A 7341-nucleotide genomic window follows, 5' to 3' on the forward strand; every position below is an offset into this window, starting at 1 on the left:
TTGAAAAGTAGCCAAGCGAAGATCTTGATCTTGCGTGGGGCCTTGGTGGTCCAAATGAGAGGGGCAATGAGGTCCGGTTCTGGCCTTGCCATGATGGTGCCGTAAGCTCTTCTGGTGGAGAATGCATGTCCCCTATGGAGGAACCGCTGGTCCTCGTCTGCCGAAGGCGTGAAGTCCTGCAAAACAGCCAAAAGCGAGACCAACTCTGTTTCTGCTGCAAGTGAAAGACGATTACGGAGGTTTGTTTCGATACCGAAACGCAATATGTTAGCCACCTTAACCAGCTGCAGTGTTGAGTGTGAGAAGAGGTTTGGGTAAGTGGTAGCTAGGGGTTTTGGGGTGAGCCATGTGTCTAACCAGAAGTAAGTGTGCGTGCCACTATTTGTTAAGACGAAGGAGATTGACTGTAGGGTTGGGATTTATTGAGCTATCGTGCGGCATATGAATGAAGCATGGGGGCCTGAGGAGACTAGGGCATTGGGGTGTTAAAGTTCAAGCCAATCAAAGCCATGGAGAGGGCGTGGATGAGAGAGCCTTGACAGCAAACTTCATTAGGAGGCAGTCATTTTGAACCTGTAAGTTTTTCAGCCCTAAACCACCGAATTTTTTGGCAAGCAAACATTTTTCCATGCAATCAAGCATTTGGCACCCGAGCATTCATCCTCACCAGCCCAGAAAAACGATCGTCTTAGAGAATCAATGACTTTTAGGGTTTTCCTAGGGATGCGGAAGACAGACATATAGTAAGTGAGCAGGGAGTCAAGAACGGCCGAGATGAGGATGAAACGGTCACCTCTGTCGAGGAGCTTGGCACGCCAGCCTGCTAGAAGCTTACGGGTTCGGTGGACTAACGGTGAGAAGGCAGAGGATGGTGGCCTGGTAGGAGCGAGGGGGAGCCCAAGATAGATTTGAGGGAGGGGTGCACGCGTGCATTCCATAGCGAGGGCAGTGTTGGCAGCTAGGGTTTCGTTTGCATGCAAGGTTTCTAGGGTTGTTTTAGAGAAGTTTATGGTGAGGCCAGTAGCTTGAGCAAAGTTTTGAAGGATTTTCCTGCGAGAGGCAGCAGCGGTGGGAGAGGCGGCTGCGATGATCAAGGCATCGTCTACATATTGGAGTATAGTAGGGGGCAGGTGGGTAAAGATGGGGTGATGTAGGTCGGGATCGGTACTCTGAAGGATAAGTTGCTGTAGCAGATCGGCTACAATTAGGAAGAGGTAGGGGGAGGCCGGGTCTCCCTGACGCAGACCGTTCTTGCATGGGATCCAATGTCCTGGGATGCCGTTGAGGAGGATGGCGGTCTTACCAGTATGGAGGAGGTTTTGAATCCATCCCCGGAAGGTTTGGGAGAAGCCTCAGACCGCCAGGATTTTGTCCAGGGCATTCCAAGCAACTGAATCAAAAGCCTTTCTGAAGTCAAGCTTGAAGATCATGGTTGGGCGTTTTTGAGAGTGACAAGAGCTGATAAGATCTGCTGCAAAGACGTAGTTTTCTGCAATGTTCCTACCCGTGATGAAGCCAGTTTGGTTACCATGGACGAGATGTGGAATGAAGGGTTTGAGGCGCGACGTTAGGTCCTTCGCCACAGCTTTGACCGGGCAGTTTTGCAAGGAAATTGGTCTGAAGGCGTCAGGTGAGATGGAGGAGGTAGATTTCGGGAGCAGAGCTATATGGGCACGGTTTAGACGCTCTGTGTCCGCCGTACCTTGGTGGAATTGTGCAAAGAAGGAGAAAATCACCGGTTTGATAGAGGGCCAGAAAGATTTATAGAAAGATGGGCCGAAACCATCAGGTCCGGGGCTTGCTTGAGGGTTCATTTGAAAGAAGGCCAATTTTATTTCATCTTCTGTGAATTGTGCGTCGAGGGCATGAACACCAGGTACGGGAGAAGGGTAGATCGTCATGAGGTCAAACGGCCAAGCCGTTGAGGCAGAAGAGCCGATGAGCGTGACAAAGAAATCCCGCGGGATTTCCGCTTTTTGGTGGTGGGAAGTGAACACCGAGCCGTCCCGAGTGAGGGAGAAGATTTTGTTTTTTCTAAACCGTTGTGAGGCAGACATGTGGAAGAACTTGGAGTTTTCCCGCCATGAATCGCTCGGGACACTTTGGCGTGCCATTTCCAGTATGACATTTTCTCTAGAATGGTGCTTTTGATGAGAGAAACGATGATCTTACGTGTGAGGTGCTCTGGTGGGGAGAGGGGCCTAGATTCTTCGACGCGGTCAAGTGCGGAGATGGAAATTTTGCAGCGGGATTCACGGAGGGGGGCTGGAGGGCGCGAACGGGCCCATTTTTTAAGCGCAACGCGGGTTTGCTTGAGCAGGGTGGCGAGGGAGGCGGCAGAGTTAGGCGGGTGATTGGGCCGAGGTGAGGCCCATACCGAGGGGATAATATCTCGGCAAGGCTGTAATTTGGCCCATGCAGATTAAAATTTAAAAAAGTTTGAGCGCGGGATTGTTGTGTTGACGTGGATGATGAGGGGGACATGGTCAGACGTGAACTGAGTGAGGGATGTGAGTGAGGAGTTGGGGAAAGCATCCGCCCAGGCCAAGTTAAAAAAAGCGCGATCAATGCGTTCTAGGGTGGGTGTGGTTCTGTTGTTGGACCAAGTGAATTGGCGGTCTAGAAGAGGTAGCTCGATGAGTGCAAGAGTATCGATTGTTTGGTTGAAAGCGTTGGCCTCAGAGCGACGGAAAGCATCGTTGTTTTTATCTGTAGGAAAACGTAGGAGGTTGAAATCACCGACTAGTAACCAAGGTGAGTCATCGGGTTGGGCGATAGCGAGGAGCTCATCAAGGAATTGTTGCTTGAGGGCGCGAGAGGAGGGGGCGTAGATGTTAGTGATGGCTATGTTGGGGATCGTAGCAGAAATTCAAAATTTTCTACGCATCACCAAGATCAATCTATGGAGTAATCTAGCAACGAGGGAAAGGAGAGTGCATCTACATACCCTTGTAGATCGCTAAGCGTAAGCGTTCAAGTGAACGGGGTTGATGGAGTCGTACTCGTCGTGATCCAAATCACCGATGATCCTAGTGCCGAACGGACGGCACCTCCGCGTTCAACACACGTGCAGCCCGGTGACGTCTCCTATGCCTTGATCCAGCAAGGGGAGAAGGAGAGGTTGGGGAAGACTCCATCCAGCAGCAGCACGACGGCGTGGTGGTGGTGGAGGAGCGCGGGACTCCAGCAGGGCTTCGCCACGCACTACGAGAGTCGAGGAGGGAGAGGGGTAGGGCTGCGCCAATAGGGGAGGAACTTCATGTGTTGGGCTGCCCCTTTGCCTCCACTATATATAGGGGATAGGGAGGGCTGCTCCCCCACCTAGGGTTTCCACCCTAGGGGCGGCGGCAGCCCCAATCCCCATCTGGGGTGGCGGCCAAGTGGGGGGGGGGAGAGGGAGGCGCACCAGGCATGGGCCTTAGGGCCCATCTGCCCTTAGGGTTTGCCCCCTCTCCTCTCTAGGCGCATGGGCCTTGGTGGGGAGGCGCCCCAGCCCACCTAGGGGCTGTTCCCTTCTCACACTTGCCCATGTATGCCTCCGGGGCCCGTGGCCCCTCCCGGTGGACCCCCGGACCCCTCCGGTGGTCCCGGTACACTACCGGTGATGCCCGGAACACTTCCGGTGGCCAAAACCATACTTCCTATCTATCAATCTTTACCTCCGGACCATTTCGGAACTCCTCGTGACGTCCGGGATCTCATCTCCGAACAACATTCGGTAACCACATACATACTTTCCCTATAACCCTAGCGTCATCGAACCTTAAGTGTGTAGAACCTACGGGCTCGGGAGTCATGCAGACATGGCCGAGACAACTCTCCGGTCAATAACCAACAGCGGGATCTGGATACCCATGTTGGCTCCCACATGCTCCACGATGATCTCATCGGATGAACCACGATGTCAAGGATTCAATCAATCCCGTATACAATTCCCTTTGTCTAGCGGTATGATACTTGCCCGAGATTCGATCGTCGGTATCCCGATACCTTGTTCAATCTCGTTACCGGCAAGTCTCTTTACTCTTTCCATAACACATCATCCCGTGATCAACTCCTTGATCACATTGTGCACATTATGATGATGTCCTACTGAGTGGGCCCAGAGATACCTCTCCGTTTACACGGAGTGACAAATCCCAGTCTCGATTCGTGCCAACCCAATAGACACTTTTGGAGATACCTGTAGTGTACCTTTATAGCCACCCAGTTACGTTGTGACGTTTGACACACCCAAAGCACTCCTATGGTATCCGGGAGTTGCACAATCTCATGGTCTAAGGAAATGATACTTGACATTAGAAAAGCTTTAGCATACGAACTACACGATCTTTGTGCTAGGCTTAGGATTGGGTCTTGTCCATCACATCATTCTCCTAATAATGTGATCCCGTTATCAACGACATCCAATATCCATGGTCAGGAAACCGTAACCATCTATTGATCAACGAGCTAGTCAACTAGAGGCTTACTAGGGACATGTTGTTGTCTATGTATCCACACATGTATCTGAGTTTCCTATCAATACAATTCTAGCATGGATAATAAATGATTATCATGAACAATGAAATATAATAATAATAACTAATTTATTATTGCCTCTAGGGCATATTTCCAACAGTCTCCCACTTGCACTAGAGTCAATAATCTAGTTCACATCTGTGACGCCCCCGATTCAATCGTACACTAATCATGCACGCAAATGTGTACGATCAAGATCAGGGACTCACGGGAAGATATCACAACACAACTCTAAAACATAAATAAGTCATACAAGCATCATAATACAAGCCAGGGGCCTCGAGGGCTCGAATACAAGTGCTCGATCATAGACGAGTCAGCAGAAGCAACAATATCTGAGTACAAACATAAGTTAAACAAGTTTGCCTTAAGAAGGCTAGCACAAACTAGGATACAGATCGAAAGAGGCGCAGGCCTCCTACCTGGGATCCTCCTAACTACTCCTGGTCGTCGTCAGCGGGCTGCACGTAGTAGTAGGCACCTCCAGTGTAGTAGGAATCATCGTCGACGGTGGCGTCTGGCTCCAGGGCTCCAGCATCTAGTTGCGACAACCAGGAAGAAAGGAAAGGGGGGAAAAAGGGGGGAGAAAGCAACCGTGAGTACTCATCCGAAGTACTCGCAAGCAAGGAACTACACTACATATGCATGGGTATATGTGTAAAGGGCCATATCGGTGGACTGAACTGCAGAATGCCAGAATAAAAGGGGGATAGCTAATCCTGTCGAAGACTACGCTTCTGGCAGCCAACTTCTTGCATCATGTAGAAGAGAGTAGATTGAAGTCCTCCAAGTAGCATCTCCAAGTAGCATCTCCAAGTAGCATCTCCAAGTAGCATCTCCAGGTAGCATCTCCAGTCGCATCGCATAGCATAATCCTAACCGGCGATCCTCTCCTCGTCGCCCTGTAGAAAAGCGATCACCGGGTTGTCTGTGGAACTTGGAAGGGTGTGTTTTATTAAGTATCCGGTTCTAGTTGTCATAAGGTCAAGGTACAACTCCAAGTCGTCCTGTTACCGAAAATCACGGCTATTCGAATAGATTAACTTCCCTGCAGGGGTGCACCAACTTACCCAGCACGCTTGATCCCATTTGGCCGGACACACTTTCCTGGGTCATGCCCGGTCGCGGAAGATCAACACGTCGCAGCCCCACCTAGGCTCAACGGAGAGGCCAGCACGCCGGTCTAAACCTAAGCGCGCAGGGGTCTGGGCCCATCGCCCTGAGCACACCTGCACGTTGCGTACGCGGCCGGTGAGCAGACCTAGCAACCTCCATTACAAAGGAAGTTGCGTTAACGCAGCCCAACCCGGCGCGCGCCGCTCAGTCGCTGACGTCACGAAGTGCTTCGGCTGATACCACGACGTTGGGATACCCATAACTACTCCCGCGTAGATGGTTAGTGCGTATAGGCTCGTAGCCAACTCAGATCAAATACCAAGATCTCGTTAAGCGTGTTAAATATCCTCGAACGCCGAACAGGGCCAGGCCCACCTGTCTCCTAGGTGGTCTCAACCTGCCCTGCCGCTCCGCCACAAAGTAACAGTCGGGGGCCGCCGGGAACCCAGGCCCACCTCTACCGGGATGGAGCCACCTGCCCCTTCAGCCCCCATCTCCGAACAGTATCACAGGTAATGTAACTGTGTAAAGTATATCGTATATGCCCGTGATCACCTCCCGAAGTGATCACGGCCTAGTAGTATAGCATGGCAGACGGACAAGAGTGTAGGGCCACTGATGGAACACTAGCATCCTATACTAAGCAGTAGGATAGCAGGTAATGGTAACAACAATAGTAGCAAGGACAGGCTATGCATCAGGATAGGAATAACGGAAAGCAGTAACATGCTACACTACTCTAATGCAAGCAGTATAGAGAAGAATAGGCGATATCTGGTGATCAAGGGGGGGGAGGGGGCTTGCCTGGTTGCTCTGGCAAGAAAGTGGGGCCGTCAACACCGTAGTCGTACTGGGTAGCAGCGGCGTCGGTCTCGGTGTCTAGCGAGAGAAGAGGGGGGAAGAAACAATAAATACTTAAGCAAACAGATGCATAGCGATGCATGACATGACAAGTAACGGTGCTAGGGGTGCCCTAACACGGTATGAGGTGATACCGATGAAGGGGGGGAACAACCGGGAATGTATCCCCGGTGTTTCGTGTTTTCGGTCAGATGAACCGGAGGTGAAATGTTGCAGGTTCACTATGCTAGGGACGCGTGGCGGATGAACGGGCTGCGTATCTGGATTCGTATCGTTGTTCTAATCCGAGTTACGGATTAAAAGATATGATTTTCTAAAGATTTTATTAATTCCTGGAATTTAATTAATTATTTAAATTAATTCAAAAAAATAGATTACTGACATCAGCATGACGTCATGCTGATGTCAGCAGTCAACAGGGTTGACTGGTCAACCTGACGGTGGGTCCCGCATGTCATTGACTGTTAACTAACTAACTAAATTAATTAATCTAATTAGTAGATTAGTCAGGTTAATTAAATGATTAATTAGTCTAATCAGGATTAATTAAGTTAATTAATTCTTTAATTAACTTATTAATATTTTAATTATTTTAACTATTTATTTATTTTTTTATTTTTTAAATCTTTTTTTTTAATTCTTGTTCTAGGGCGTGGGCCCCGTTTGTCATGGGCCCAGAGGGGCCTATCGGGCTCGGGCGTGGTTGCTGGGGCGGAGCCCCGTGAGTGTGCGGGCGGTTATGGGAGTGTGGGTGCGGGGCGCACCCAGGCGCCCACCATGCGAGGGGAGACGAGGCCGGCCAGGGCTGTGCCCGGCGGCGGCGAGGCCACGGCGGCCAGCGCG

The sequence above is a fragment of the Triticum dicoccoides genome, chromosome 1A (assembly GCF_002162155.2).
Source record: "Triticum dicoccoides isolate Atlit2015 ecotype Zavitan chromosome 1A, WEW_v2.0, whole genome shotgun sequence".
Classification (NCBI taxonomy): Eukaryota; Viridiplantae; Streptophyta; class Magnoliopsida; order Poales; family Poaceae; genus Triticum; species Triticum dicoccoides.